Here is a 16,960-nt window from a genome sequence, read left to right as displayed (position 1 = left end):
CTTGAATCCCCCTTCCCTTCTGCCCCCCACCACCACCGCGTCGCAGGGGTCTGTGTTACACCTCTCAACATCGTTGTCTTATTCCAGCCCGGCCACAGCCAGAGCCAAACTGGCTACCGGGCGTTTTGGCATGCTACCGACTGCGGGCTGATGGCACTACGATGGGGGCTAATTTTGTTGATGGAGACCTGCGTGTGCTTCGAATTAAACAACGCAAAATGTATTTCGTTCAGCACACGCAGGTCCCCATCAACGAATTCAGCCCCCAGCTCGGCAGCATGCCAAAACGCCCAGTAGCCAGTCCGGCCCTGGCCACAGCCCTTGCAAACTCCAAGGACAGCTGGAAGGTATTCACCATGTGGTTACCTCTGACCCTCGTAGCCCTGTTTAACAACAAGAGCCCCGTCACCTTTCAGAGAGTCACATGGGACACGGCTCAACGTGAGATAAAACACAGAAAGGGATAGTGTGTGGCATAACCGTTAGAACAAGCATTTGCAATGCAATCGGTCTCGCCTTTGGGACTTTATATGTCTTTAGCTATGCAGCACATTAGCCTAGGTGCCAAAACATTTACTGTTCTTTAACATGGAGGGAAAGTAAGCACCAAACTGCGTGACACGCCAGGTATGGGAACCCATGGAGAGAAATATTGCCTTTCAGCGGGAAATGGTATAGTCCAAAGGTCTGTTTTTAATATAAAATCAGGGCCTTCGGTGGTCATATCACTGAAAATACAAGATTTGAAAAAAATATTATTGTCCACGGGTGCTCGTGGAAGACAATTTCTATGGACTGGAATCTAGAGAATGTTAAAGTGATTCTGGTATTTTACTGACCTTTGCTGGTCGATTTCTATCACGAAAGTTAAATTAGAGGCAGTTGCCAGAAAAAAAAGTCCCTCAGTAGAAAGCAAATCTAGTATTTTACTGACCTCTACTGGTCGTTTTCTATTAATACAGTTAAATAGAGGCAGTTGAACAAGTAGAAATCAATTCTGGTATTTAACTGACCTCTACTGGTCTGTTCTATCAAGACAGTTAAATAGAGGCAGTTAAACAGGAAAAAAAGTCCCTAAGCGGAAGCAGACAAGTCCTAGGACAGATCTCCAGAGCCCACAAAGTACATACACATATAAGTATATACTAAAGTATATACAAGATGTCTTGAATGCTCGACCTAAAAACCGTGTGTGGGAGAGAAAGGCAGCAAAATATGGGGAGAGACAGATAAGAGAAAGAAGGGGAAAGCACGAACGGGAGCGAAAGGGGGAGGAAAGAAACACACCTGGCTCAACATGAGACAAGAAAGAGATAGCGTAGGCCCTGATGCCTTACCGGGTGAGAAACAGAATGTCAGAGAGAAAATGAAGGAGAGAATATAGGAGATACCGATAAAGAAAGAGAGAGAGAGAGAGCGAAAGAAATAGAGCAAGAAGGAGTGGAAGATATAATGGGAAAGAGGAATGGAAGAAAGAGAGAAAAAGGCAGAAATTGCGTGCAAAAGACACAGTAAATGAGAAGTAATTAGAGACTGAGGGAGCAAGGAGGAAATTCTATGTGGTGTTCTGTTCTGCCATTTAAAAGACTGTAAACAAGAATGGGTAGCAGGGCCTAAAACAACGGTAAGCATTCGTCCTTTATCTGGAATGTCAAAAGCAGTGCCATGCAAACACGTGCCTTTAATAGAATAAAGAGAGACAGGTTTGGCAATGTCTCATAAGAAAGACATAAATATTTATATATAAAACTTCATATATAAAGCGTTATAAAACCTAACATAAAATGGCTCCTGCATTTTGATTATCTTCTTACTTCACATCCCAAGAACCTGGATCTGCCTCAGGTCTGCTGGAAAACACCGGGCGAGCAGTGCAACCACACCACACAGCACTAGCAGGAAGAAACACTGGGTGCATTTTACATCACAAAGAGGCATAGAAGTGCAAAAACAAAATGAATCATCTCTTCAAAAAAATAACAACAAAGGCTATGCTCAAACCAACCAAGCTGGGATAAAAGACAAATAGAATTCATTCACCTACAATACTGCAAAAGCATACTGTGTGCACAAACATTTCTAAATGATGTGTATGGAAAGTAAGATTAAGAAGGTGTACCTCAGGGCTTTAAGAGAGCCGGGTCCTGCCAGTGCTCAGCACCGGCAGTTCGAAAAAGCATGTGCTGAGACGGGTTCCTATCGGGCTCTCCATTTATGCCTTCACCGTCAGGGATAAAAAAAAAAGTCTAAACTCTGCAGGAGAACCACCCTTCACTGCCTTTGATGTACCTTCAAAGAGACTTGTTATAGTTCTTTCACAGTCTCATCATTTCAAAACAGAAGCATTTTCAATATTACTTACAACAAAGCCACAGCTGTTTGTTATTTATCTTATGCAGCTAACAACCATTGACAAAGCCAATAGCCCTGTCTTGTTGTAGGTCTAATGTTACTTGCATTATATATCTGGATGGCAGACTATGCTAAACACAGATTTTAAGCCTGTGTCTTTAAGCCACGCCCTAAAATTACACCGGCCACGCCCCTTTGAGAGACCCCCGAGTGTTTTCATCCCACTTAAAGCCCCGGTGTACCTTATTGTTAAGCACACACCCACCCCTTTCAAAAGCTTGTTTAGCAAACCTATTTGGCTATGAAGTAACCACTAAGTGAAAAAGGAGAGGTACCCCTTAACTGAAGTCAAGGGAAATGGGGTTCACCAACCAATATAAAACAGAGATTCCCTTGAACAAGGTCATGTACATAAGCACCATAAGTGGAAAAAAGCAATAACTATAACAAGTAAATCTAGAGTAAAAGACGGACAAAATTTATTGTATACAGTAAAATTAAAAAAGCAGAAAACATAGTAAGCTGCTTGACATAGGTTAGAATAATTATAATAATAAAATAACAATCCCACATTCAATATTGACCAGCAATATTGCTAAGAACAGACAGTAATCATACGACCAGAGAAGCGTGCAGCCGACAGTAGACGTAGAGGGAACGAATACTCACGTCTCTGGGGCATGAATTAGGCGCCTCTGGTCCCACACAACGCGATTGAAAGTAAAGCGCTGTGTACAAAGAAAGTTCGGCACTATACTGCCACCCAATTTAACAGGTAGACTTATCAGCAAGGCACAAATAGAAGCCACTACAGAAGGGACAGAAGGAATCATATGTCATACCAAACTCGGCTCAGTCTGCTGTAAATTTTTAACAATTTACGGATAAGGAACATTAATATAGACCAAGCTTGAAAATTGTTCATGAACATCCGCGGTTTGAGTAATAACGTCATTACAGAGGACGTCTGCACTATCACTATAGATTGGTCCTTCGCACCTAAGAGGAACATATGTACACTACGACAGAAACTGATTCTTTGTCTTGATAAAGGTGGATAGAATTTCAACAAACCACCGAAACGCGTCGACGCCCTAGTACAGTGTGATTCGAGGCTCAGACACTGTTGTTGACACAGTACAATCTTAAAGTGCATAACACCGGTGCCTTAAAAAGAATATCAGAACACACACCTTGTATTGCACAAATTGTATGTCTTACTATTGTTCTGTCTGTTCTTAGCAATATTGCTGGTCAATATTGAATGTGGGATTGTTATTTTAATATTATAAGTATTTTAACCTATGTCAAGCAACTTACTATGTTTTCTGCTTTTTTAATTTTACTGTATACAATACATTTTGTCAGTCTTTTACTCTAGATTTACTTGTTATAGTTATTGCTTTTTTCCACTTATGGTGCTTATGTACATGACCTTGTTCAAGGGAATCTCTGTTTTATATTGGTATGAAGTAACCACTACCCGGGTGTGCTTTATCCTTGGATGTCAAAATGGCCTAGCTATTGTAAGCAGCTATTAGTCCTGGATTGCCCTTTAGTACTATGGCATCCACCTTCCTGTCTGTCTGTGGTATCAAGGAGTGCGTCAAATTCCCTCTCTTCATCAAGAAATTTCATGAAAATTTCATGAATTTTTTCTTTCGTGACCAAATGCAGTTGTCCATGTGATTTTTTTTTAAGCCCACACACACCTCTCAATGAAAAAGTCTGGCCTGTTACTAGCAGGAGACTGGTTCATGCAGAAAATTTCTCGTGAGACATTTTCTGTTTAAACCAATCTCCTGCTGGTAACTCGTCAGATTTCTGCACGATGCAAATTTTGCATAACAAGAAATGCTGAAAATTCACAGATTTTGGGGTGTATTTAAATGTTTGGCCAGAATTAATGTTGAAAGCTCCTAAATCCCTGCTTATTGTTTATTTCCCACCCCTTGTGTAAAGTGTGATGTCTTTCGGGCAAAAGAGGACATGATAACTCATCCACTTTCCTGGTGTTTTAAATCACTCCTTAAACCCTCCAGCTCTTGAGGAAATCAGATCCATGAAATTAGGGAAATCCTTAAAAATCCTTTAGTTGACTCACTGGGAAGGACAGCTAAAGAAGAACACCAGGCTGGACTGTTTAGCGATCTTTGTACAGCCAGCGGGCCCATAGTTCTCCACTTCTATCAGGAATGAGCGTTCACAAAAAGATTATCACCAGGTGCAGACTTATGGGCTGCAAACAGGTGATCGAAACAGTTTGTCAGACGCAGAATCACTGAGAAATCAGGCTTTGCAACCCTTGCAAGAGGGGAGGAACCACCTGTGATAGGTATTTCACCTTGAATTGGCCACCATAGAATGATATGAGAGAAACATACATTTCGAATTTCCCTAAGACAGAACGATTGTTCCCAACACAAATTGGAGAAACACCGTGCATCATCTAATAGAATTCAGAGAGACTGACGTTTCTGCCAGATGTACTAGATTGTATTATTAGGTTGGGCACAAGATGCAACATTGTGGATGCTCAGCTCAGCTATATTTGCTGATACATTCAGTTATGTATGAAAAACTAAAAAGCAATGATGTAATTGTACTGATTTGTGGTCTATTAACTCTGGCAAGAACGGTATAATGGATCATACTAATAATATGTAATTACATTTGAAAATGCTGATTTTGAAAGAGCAGAGAGAACTAGTGCAGCCCATGAGAGCAGTGCCAAGCCAGGCATTAGGCAATCCTATAGACAACTTGCATTAACAGTGCACTACAGAAAGCCTCAAGTCATACACGGACGGCCCAATGGCGTCAATCAGATAAGTAGTTTGAACTTCAAAAATGGTGACTTGGCCCCCACAGAGAGTGCATTGCACCTTCTCATCTTGCGAGCTCTTCATCCCCCAACAGAGAACTTCGTATTGCTCCCCCATGATAGATCATTGTCGTTGCCCATCAAGGCTGAAACTGGTCTTGGGTTGCTTGTCTTCCTTGCTAGAGGGAACCCGGTCTGGTAGTTTGGGCTGGAATGTTCTAATAGGAGCAGAACCAAGACTGATTTGCACATGGTGGTTTGGTTTCTGCAGGGGATTTTTAAGGTAGCAGGTGAGTGGCGCTCGGGCAGGTAACAATGCAGGGTTCTAGGGAAACGAAGAACAAGTGCTTCGCGGTGCTGCCAGGTCAGGGGAAGACCCAAAACCCCTGAATAAGGAATGAGCTAAGAGCCCATAGCCAGACAAACATGAACAAATCCTGGACACACGTATATATTATACAGGGTGTGTCCGTGTATGGGCGGAGCCTGGTAGTGCAGGGTCTAGCCATTGCTCATCTCGCCGATGGAGAATTGGACGCACCCGCCCGTTTTATTTCTCTGATTCTGACGGCCTTATCCGCGGCTGTTCTTTGTACCGGTATACCGAGTTGGAAGTAACACCGGTTTTTCGATATTGGTATAACGCATTTTCAGCCCTGAAGAGTCACAGGTAGCGACCTGTTGACGAAACAAGTGTCGGCTGGCGTTGTTTTTTTTATGAACATTCTTGCATAAAACAACCTTCATGGAACCACCGGTGTCGACTGCATTATAATTTCACTTCTGTATCAACTGTATAATATATACGTGCGCCCAGGATTTGTTCACTGATTTGCACATGGTTGGTGCCTGTCTGGGAAGGCAATTGACAGTGGGCAAGGAAATTAAGGCTATGGAATCTGGCCACGAGTAATTACCAGTGGTTACGATTATTTCAAGCATACTACCCATAACTTCTTCTCTTTCTAGTTTTACTTATTGCCTTAGGATTACCATACTAGCCCACAGAACCATACTAGCCTACAGATAGTTCACCATCACACTTTGGAGCCCCCCGCCAAAGGACCCCAATTGAAAGCACCATGCAAGATATTGAAAGACTCCTTATCAACCCCCAGAGTGTCATAATGCCACACCACTTAACAGAGTTTCCCCATGTCACTCACTCAAGTGAGAGCTTAACATCAAGCCAGATGGAAGTTCACATCACCAAAAATTAAGGTCCATCCTACCACTTAAACACATGTTTCCCAGCATAGTGCTCTGTAATATTGAAAAAGCACATTGTCATGTCACAGAGAACTCCACGCCTCTCTCTGAAAGCATTCTAACAAACATCAAAGCTCTCCAAATCACCCCGTACAGAGCTCTATCTAACTCCATAACAGCTCAGTGTTACCACTTTCAGAGCCTCTGAATTGCATGAATGAACATTTACTATTCAATGAACAATTTAGTCCAGAGTGTGATTATTTTTACATGGAAAATGTATCTTGTGAGGATTCCTATCTGAAACATGCATTGCATAATATATGTCTGTAGACCCCAAGGAAGATGGCAGCGTTTAAATAACCTTGTGGCTTTTTAAACCCTGTAGAGTAGCCTGGGTCCGAAGACGTACTATATGTACTCCAACTGCTGTCTATATGTGTGTGTGTGTGTGTGTGTGTATATATATATATATATATATATATATATATATATATAAATATTACCTCATAAATAAATCCATAACACCCTCTGAAGTTTACCAAACAGCCCCTCAAGCACAACATGCCATCCTATCGAGCCCTCCGTATAACATACCATTGTAGGCATATAGGTAGAGCATGCGGTCACCCAAGAGTGGTCTCTTGGTAATATTGGCAGATGACAGATGCTATTGTTACTCAAACCAACTGTACTACTTTTTATCGCCCTCAGAAGGGGGAATGGCTCTGTTTGGACTACCGCTATTAGAACCTGTGCTGTTTAGGACAAGCATGTGTCCGCTGAACTAACAGATCTGACATGCGAACCCACTGAACACTCAATGTCACCAACTTTAGCATACTGCATCCGTCCATAGGGGGAACATCCTTTACGACGCAACTATTACCCCGCACTACCATTACAACGCGGGGATTACAACGAAAGTCCTTACAACGACTTTCGCTGGAGGGCGCTGTTGGATAGGGAATAGTTTAATTTTCTATCCAACACCTTCCCTACTATCCAGGGGGATTGGAGTTGGAATAGAAAATTAAACTATTCCACTATCCAGCGCCCCCCAACGCAAGTCGTTGTAACGACTTGCTTTGTAATCACGCGTTGTAATGGCATGCGAGGTAAAAGCATGCGTTCTACTGACATACAAACGTCCAAAGACATTCAATATCACCCCATTGAACAACGTTGCCCTCTAAAATAAGCCACATCGGCCAATTGATCACACAGTTTCCAAAGGAGCATTCTGTACAATCCCATTCAGTATCTCATGCCAGCCCATTGAGTATTCTGTATCACTAACAGGGCACGTGCAACAACAGCCCATTGAGCACACAATATCATTCAGTACAGAGCAGTTAAAACCACCCTACAAAGTACTGAATTTCACCCTAAAGATTAAAGTACATGATGGTAACGGACAACACCATGTCACCCTATAGAAGCACGTGCACTCTGAAAATAGATTGCGCCAGGCACCCCAGAGGCATGTCATCTAACATCAGGGAGCATTTGTAACGCCAACGAGAGCAGAACTGCAATCAAATTCGTCTGCCATATTATATACCATATATATCAGCTTTTAAAGGGTGGGATATTATTCATGAATAGTAAAACATGATGACGTATAAACAATAATACTTTGCATGCAAACAAGTATTTCACTGTTTAGAGAGCATAAAAGGACACATTACAAAGAAAAATAACACAGAAAGGGAGAAAAACCCTATTCTATTCTAACACTGTCCTATGGAGAATAGAATATCACTCCACAGAGAGCAGTTGGCCATATAATAAAAAGTCATCAACTGACATACATTTTAAACTCATCAAATAGAGAACAGTAAATTCCGTCTTGTATATTGCAGGAAATCTTCTGACGATTTTAACATTCTCAAAAGCAGAATCTCATACCACAGAAAGAAGAGCAGAGTTGTCCAGAGAGTAGACATAGATCATGGAAAGGAGATAATCATCATCTACAGAAAAGAGAATATATTCTAGTACGGAACATGCACAATGCTACTTTATAAAGAACAAGCACATCATCCTCTGTGGAACAGGCATGTTCATTGCATAGAAAGTAGAACTGTATTAAAAAAAACAGCATAATGTCATATTATATAGCTCAGATAGCAATCATGTAAATGGCAGATCTTAGCCTATAGACAGTAGACTATCACCAACAGACAGCATGTTATCGTGGAACAGGAAGCATCATTGGCAGCGGACAGTATATCAGCCATCATTGTCACTCTAGGCGAAATAGAATATGGCCAGTTGGCCAACGCAATAGACAAAAAAAATGAACACACTCTTATTATAATTCAATTCAATTCAATTCAATTCTTATTACTCTGAAGAGATCAAAAATGAAACCTATCAAAGCTGAATACTACCCTGTAGAAAGCAAAATATCACCACGTAGAGAGAAAGGTATCACCTTATTGATGGCAAAATATCATTCTTCAGCGTTTGGGAATGCGCCTATAGAGAAATAAGTCATACTTATAGGAAGAAGAATATCATCCTGTCAAAACCACAATACCACCAGGTTGAGAGCAGAATATCACCCACTAGCACTCAGTATATCACATCCTAAAGAGCAGAATATCACTCATTAGAAAGCAAGATATTGCTGAATTGAAAAAAGAATAGTGATCCACAAAGGGAGGTGTACATCAAACAGAGAGCGCAATATCACCTGGTAGAGATAATTCATGAGAGAACTGGATACTACCCTGTAGAACATCACTCAGAAAGCACAATACTACCTGTTAGAGGGCAGAATATTACCCATTACAGAGTAGAATATTATCCATTAGAGATCTGAATATTGCCCAGTAGAACATCACACAGAAAGGACAATATCCGCTGTTAGAGAGCAGAATGTCACTCATTACAGAGCAGAGTATTCCCCTGCAGAACATCATGTAGAGAGCAGAGTATCACCTGTTAGAGAGCAGACTATTACCCTGCAGAACATCATGTAGAGAGCAGAGTATCACCCATTAGAGAGCAGAGTATTACCCATTCGAGATCTGAATATTGTCGGGTAGAACATCACCCAGAAAGGACAATATCAACTGTTAGAGAGCAGAATATCACTCATTACAGAGAAGACTATTTCCCTGCAGAACACCATGTAGAGAGCAGATTATCACCGGTTTATCGAGCCGAATATCACTTACAGAGCAGAGTATCACCTGTTAGAGAGCAGAATATCACCCGTTAGAGAGCAGAATATCACCCGTTAGAGAGCAAAATATCACTGTTAGAGAGCAGATTATCACCCGTTAGAGAGCAGAATATCACTTAGAGAGCAGAATATCACTGTTAGAGAGCAGAATATCACCTATTAGAGAGCAGAGTTTCACCAGTTAGAGAGCAGAATATCACCTGATAGAGAGCAGAGTATCACCAGTTAGAGAGCTGAGTATCACCAGTTAGAGAGCAGAGTTATCACCAGTTAGAAAGCAGAATATCACCAGTTAGAGAGCTCTCTAATACAAAAGAGACTACAGCTCAATAGAGAAAATATTTTTGTGAGGACGGTAGATTATCACTCAACAGAGAGCAGAATATCGATAATAAGAGAGTTTAAAAAATGACCTTCAGATAGCAGACTATCATCCAATAGAGAATAGAATATCACCTTAAAGGGGAGAAAAGAGCCCAATCAGAATTGACTGTCACGCAGAAAGCCGATAATTAAAGCAAAACGTACGTTTTGAGACAGCGGAGTAACTCCCTATATATAACGTATTATCATCAAAGAAAAAAGTATTGCCAGAAGAGAGCAAAATATGCCAGGGAGCGGAATGTGACCAAAATGGAGAGCCGAATACAACTCATTAAAGACCAGACTATTGCTCAAATAGGAACTGAATATCACCGCCTGCAGAGCATAATATCACCCATTTGATAGCATAGTATCACTCAAGTGGGAAAAGTATACTATGCAACAGACAGCAGAATGTCAGTAGGGATGGGGTAATGTTTCATTATATGATCAAAACCATAGGCCCTGATTATTTGGTTGTCCTTAGTTTAGAAATGTTTGTTTGTTTTAGTACATTTACACCCTGGTGTAGCTTTACCTTTAGACTGACAATATTTCATTGCCAGTGCTAGATGACTCTAGAAATGAATGTGCCATTGTCAGGAAAGTTGCATTGAAAACTGTGCTCTTCACAACTTTGAAACTGATTAGCAGTCTGTGTTGTTTTCCCTTAATAGGATTTTGAAGCAGTGCAAAAATCCCAATTTCAGCTTGCAGCCCCAAGTGCAGAAAAACTTGAGGATTATCATTGATAACTGCAGCATTGGTCCCAATTATAGAAAATGTCCATGAGGAAATGCTTATTCCTTCACAAATCCCCTTATTGTCACCCTAGAATGTCAACAGCTAAAGAGCCGAAAATCAACCAGAGAGCTGAATATCCGTCCTAAGAGAGCAGATATATTAGACACTAGAGTGCAAATTAAATATCTTCTGAAAGAGCATATTATATCAAACAGATAAATGGATATCATTGAGAAAGAAGTCTATCAGAGCAGAGTATCAGTCAAGGGAGAACAGAATAAACCCCCTTAGAGAGCACACCATTCCCTAATGGCGTGCAGGGCATCACCGACTACAGTACACAACACTTGTTGCTAGAGAACAGAATTTCATCCATGAAAACCGAGTACTGTCCAATGCAGAGAGCAGAATATCACAAAGGAACTGATTAAAATCCAGTCGCGAGCAGGACATCAACCTGTAGAGAGCAAACAATTGTCACCCAGTAAGACAGCCGAATACCACTCAAACATGAAAAGAATAATTGATTGATTGATTGAATTAACTATTTGTAGAGCTTAACTATCACTCAGATATGAGCATCCTGGCGCTATGCGAAAGAGAGCAAGGTGAGCCAGGTAGACATGCATTGTATCTCAGTTTAAATGAGTGAAGAACAGATGCATCAGTGGACCCAAAGATCCAGGTCTTCAAGGCTGTCCTGAATTCAGTTTCTGATTCCATCAGCCTTAGTTGTGTAGGCATGAGGTTCCATTGTCGGGTTCCCAGAACTACCAAGGATTTCCCTCCTGTGGTTTTGCACCGAAAGGCAGGAGGTTTAATGAGGTTTGATGAGGAGGATCTAAGTGTCCGAACAGTAGTGTGAGGGGTGAATCTGGCCAATAGATATGCATCTGAATCAGCAGAATATTTGGAATAAAAGAATATAATTTAAGCTATCGAGAGCAACCGAGCTAACCAAGGGCAAAAAATAACTAGGGTAGCGGAATATTCCTGGAATAGAGAATATAACCCACTTATGGATTAATATTACTTATTCCAAAGCATAGCATTATAAAATTTGGAGCAGACTATGGGCCATAAGAGACTTCAGAATCACTTCTTAGAAAGGACAATACCACCCATGGCTGAACAGAATCCCTCTCAGAAGAGAGCGAAAAAGCGCTTCGACGCCTCGTCAGAGGTAAAGCGCTATATAAATGCAATTACAATAAAATACGATTTTAGAGAGCAGAATGTCTTCTTTTGGAGAATAGAAATAGGATCTCGCCAATAGAGAGGATATCGCTCACTGGAGAACAGAAAGGCAGCTAGAGAGGGATTATCACCAATTAGACAGCAGGATATCATCAATGGAGAGCACGATATCATTGGTTAGAGAGCACAATGTCACCAATGGAGAGCAGGATGCTCCTTATTAGTGACAGAATAGAGCCAATAGAAAGCAACCTGGGCACGTTAGAGAGCAGGGTATCACCAATAGGAAGCAGAATCACTTGTTAGAAAGCAGAGTATCTTCATTAGAATAAATAACACTCGACGAGAACAGATGATCACAAACAGAAGGCATAATGTCACTAATTGGAGAGCATATCATCGCCAAAGAGAGCAACATATCACCAATAGAAAGCGAATATCATGTTTTAGAGAGAAAAATATCTGTAAAGAGCAGAATATTGTAGTTTAGACCGTAAATGTCGGTGTTAGACAGCAGGATGACACCCATTTGAGAGCAGAATGTAACCAATATGGAGAAAAATATGGCCCATTGCAGAGCAAAATGTCCCTAATTAGAGAGCATGACATCACGCTTCAGAAGGCATACTATCGCGAACTGAGAGCAACATATCGGCAAAAGGAGCATAAAATCTCCCTCCAAAGAGCAAATTTTAGCCAGCATATCACTCGCTAGAAAGCCGAATATGTGTGCAATATAAAACAGGATATCACGTGTTAGGAGCCAAAATATCACCAGCTGAGAGACGGGTATCACCCGTTAGAGAGCGGAATATAAGTAAAAGATTATCAAGAGAAAAAAGACATCACCAGTTAGAACGCATACATCTCCAACTGAGGAACACACCTTAGAGTGCAGGATAACGCCAAAAGGTAGAAGGATATTTTGTATTGGACACCCGATTATTAATGCAGAGCAATACGTCATCCGTCAGGGATCAGGACGGCGCCATAATAAAGAGTAGGAGATCACACGCTAAAGGGCAGAATATTACCAGCGGGGTATCGAGGGAAGAAGCGCCCCAGTAGAAGGCAGAGGCTCCCCATTCCGGGAGCAGAGTATGGATCTCTAGCCCCCTCCAGGGCAGTATCTGACAGCGAGCGAGCGCTGCCCCCGCCGCGCGGCCATTGGTGCAGCACCCTGGACAGCGGGACAGGACCTGCCTCAGGCGCGAGGCCAGAGCCGCAGTGCAAGGAGACTCTGCCATGGACTCTGCCCTCTGCTGCCGCCCCCTCTGCCCAGTCCCAACAGACAAGCTCCGTCTCTCTCCTCTCTCTGTCCCTGCGACTCTTCCACCTCTCCCTAGCCTGGATATATCTTTATCTCACCCTTCCGCCTCATCCTCTCTGTGTCAGTTCAATAGTGCTTTATTGACGTGCCTTAAAGACACACGGGCTGGCAGAGCTTCACAGGTCGCCATATCTGCTCCAGTGCATCTCGTTCTCTGCATGTTATTCTGAGCATCGCTCTACGACTCTCTACGGCTTTCTCTACCACCTTTGTATTTTTCTGCTTTCTTATGCAGCCTCTCTGTGCATCTATTTGCATATATATCCTTCTGCATTTCCGCCACTGCCTCTCAGTGCGTCCTCTCTGCAAATCTGTCTCTCCGTGCATATCCCTCTGCTTCTCTCCGTGCATATCCTTTCTGTACATCTCAACGGCCACATCTCTCTGTATCTCCGGCACTGCCCTTCTCAGTGCGTTTTCTCTGTGCATATATCTCTGTATGCATACCTCTGCATCTCTCTGTGCATCTGCTGTTTGCATCTGTCTGGATGAATCTCTCTCTGCTTCTCTCTTCCTGCATCTCTCGGTGCATCTTGTCTGTGCACAAAACTCTCTGTACATATCTCTCTCTCCAACTCTCGCCCTGCATCTCAGAACACATATCTCTCCATCTCTAATCCTGCCTCTCAGAGCACATCTCTCGCTCCATCAAGAGATGCCTCTCAGAATGTATCTCTCTCTGCACATCTCTCTCTGCCTCTCAGAGTACACATCTCGCTCTCTCTCTGCATCTCTCCTTGCCTCTCAGAGTACATCTCACTCTCTCCATATCTCTAATGCCTCTCAGTGTATGTATCTCTCTCTCTCCACTTCTCTCGCCCTGCCTCTAAAGAGTGCATATATCTCTCTCCGTATTTCGCCCTGCCTCTCAGTGTACATATCTCTCTCCATCTCTAGCCCTGCCTCTCGGAGTACATCTCTCTCTCCATATCTCCCACTGCCTCTCAGTGTACATATATCTCTCTCTCCATCTCTAGCCCTGCCTCTCGGAGTACATCTCTCTCTCCATATCTCCCACTGCCTCTCAGTGTACATATATCTCTCTCTCCATCTCTAGCCCTGCCTCTCGGAGTACATATCTCCATCTTTCGCCCTGCCTCTCAGAGAGCATATCTCTCCATTGCTGGCCCTGCCTTTCAGACCAAATATCTCTCCATCTCTCGCCCTGTCTCTCAGAGTAAACATCTCTCCATCTCTCCTCTGTCTCTCAGAGTACATATCTCTCTCTCTTCATCTTTCGCCCTGCCTCTCAGTGTGCACATCTCTCCATCTTTTGCCTTGCCACTCAGAGTACACATCTCTCTCTCCATCTCTCGCCCTGCCCCTCAGAGTACATATCTCTCTCTCCATCTCTCGCCCTGCCCCTCAGAGCACATATCTCTCTCTCCATCTCTCGCCCTGCCTCTTAGGGTACATATCTCTCTCCCTACTCCTCAAAATGCATATCTCTCTTCAGCTCTCACCCACAACCCAAAGTACACATTTCTCTCCATATCTCGCCCTGCCTTTCAGTGCACATCTCTCACCCTGCATTTCTCCGTACATCTCAGTGCACATATCTCACCCTGCATTTCTCCGTACATCTCAATGCACATATCTCTCTGCATCGCTCGCTCTGCCTCTTTGTGCACCGCTCTGCACACACCTCTCTGTCACTTTCGCCCTCTGCCTCAATCAGCCACACCCCCTCGCTTTTTAATTTCCTTGCAGAATGTTTTTAAATGACCATTTTCATTTTGTGCTGACATTTCGCATTGTTATCAATTTTAAAATCTTGATGGTTCGTATCGTATTTTATTGTTTGATAGACTAAGGACTCGATAAACATCATTTTAAATCACACTCTCCTTACCTCTGTCCCTGAGACTACTATCAGCACTGCCTTCCCCTTGTGTCCGTGTCTCCTTCTCGCTCTCCCTCCATACAACTCCCACCCCTCCTCTGTTCCCGAGAAGCACCAGCCCCTTCTGCGCCGATCTATGCCTCTTAAAAAGGTGCCCCTCCATTCCTCGACCCTAGACCCTTGTACCCTTATCCCAGGGAGATATCATGTTTGACAGAACCCATTGCATCATTCAGTCATGCCATCTCTTCGGCCATACCTGTGCCAGGAAATACTTTTCCCCCCAGACCTCCATTTTCCTTGTCCTCTGGCGTAGAACAGTCCTTGCCAGAAATCACATCAATGTTGTGCAACTGGAATCAATATGACACACACCTCCATTAGCAACTTACCCCTTCACCACTTCTACACACACACAGTGCCGCAGGGAGGTCGAGGAAGGCTCACCTACCTTGGGTGGCATACAGGTGCCCTTGCTGGAGAAGGGGCGTCGGGCTCGATTCCATCCCGTCGGTGTCCGGGGAAGGCAGGGCACGAGCAGTGCCGGGTGTCAATGGATGGGCGGTAATGGCCTTTAAAGGGCAGCTGCAGCTTCTCCTGTCCCAGCATCCATGGATCCACAGACGAGCGAAGGGTTTCCGGTGATGTAGACCAGTAGATAGGGGCTGGGCCCCCGGTTTGGCTGGGGTGGACTCCAGTTCAGCATGGGTGGCCTCAGCGGTGGGTGGACATGGCTCGGTGTGGTTCGCCTTGTCCCCAGGCCACCCAGGGCGGTATCAGTAGGTGTTGGCCAGTTTGTGGTTCAGTATGAGCGGACTGGCCCCTGTTGTATCTGGACAGATGCACAGAACAGCCGACTGGTCTCCATCATCTGAGGCCTGGCCTCAAATGGCTCTGAAGTCGACTATTAAGGCTCCGGTCTGGGCTTACCGAAGTGTGCCCGGATGGACCCCACTCTGCTCGGATTGGTCCTTCCTACGTGCTTGACAGGTCGTCAGCTTGGACAAACTGGTCCCCAGAATGATCGAATTTGTCCCTAGAATACTGACGGGTCCGCAGCGTGGTCTGGTTGCCCCTCGTCTGGAGGGACTGGTCCCCAGTGAGCCTGGGCTTGTCTCCTCTATGCTTGACCGGCCCTCATTGCGGCTGGAATGAACCCCCGGGTGGTCGACCTTGTCCCCAAGATGCTTCCCTAGTCCCCATTCAGGCCGGGTCAGTCCCCAGTATAGCTGGTGGGATGCCCACTATCTCTGGGCTGGTCTCACTACGCTTGGATGGCAGTGCTGGTCCCCATCAGGAACGGCCTTGCCCAGATTCAGCCCTGCCTGGTCCCCAGTGTGATAACAGATCCTCACAGCGTCTGATCGCCTCCTCAGTATCTCGTGAATGGCGCGTGCTCTGGCGCGGCAGCGTTATCCTTCCGCGCGCCCAGCATCCCGGGACTGCCCAGGTCCAGCGATGCTCCCAGCCCGCGGTGCTGTTCCGCACAGAAGGTCTGCTCGCCGGAGTCTCAGGGTCGTTGCTCAGGATGACAAGGCTGTGTCCCAGTACACTGCCCCCACGGAGGTACGGCCACGTCCCAGTACTGCAGATATGATTGAGAAGAGACCATTTATTTGCAGGGGATGGACCCACGTATCTCAACCTGGCGTTCGGCGTGTTGGGCCGGCCCTCATCGGGGAGGGCTGGTACCCAGATGCGAGGATGGCGGTATCAATTCTAGTATGGATGGCTGGGTCCTAGGAGGGAAAGCTGGATCCTAGTACGGGAGGCAGAAGCCAGAACAGAGGGCTGATTCCAGTACAGAGGACTGATCCCAGTACAAAGGGCTGGCTCCAATACAGAGAGAGGGCTGATCCCAGTACAGCGAGAGGGCTGATCCCAGTATGAATGGCTGGCTCC

At 44.2% G+C, this 16,960-nt stretch overlaps 1 protein-coding gene across 1 annotated transcript in view; it reads right to left on the bottom strand.

Annotated features, from left to right (window-relative positions):
- LOC147692703 (leucine-rich repeat and fibronectin type III domain-containing protein 1-like) overlaps positions 1–16,735 on the bottom strand; it is a 724,644-nt gene extending 707,909 nt beyond the window's left edge. The window contains exon 1 of the mRNA XM_086938876.1: positions 15,510–16,735. The gene's annotated coding sequence lies outside the window, so the exon portion shown is untranslated. The remainder of the gene's footprint in view (positions 1–15,509) is intronic.
- Positions 16,736–16,960: the final 225 nt, after the last annotated feature.

Source organism: Lissotriton vulgaris, chromosome 9, assembly GCF_964263255.1.
Source record: "Lissotriton vulgaris chromosome 9, aLisVul1.2, whole genome shotgun sequence".
NCBI classification, from domain to species: domain Eukaryota; kingdom Metazoa; phylum Chordata; class Amphibia; order Caudata; family Salamandridae; genus Lissotriton; species Lissotriton vulgaris.
The sequence above is the reverse complement of the archived record's forward strand: the minus strand, read 5'-3'. Positions and strand labels throughout refer to the sequence as shown.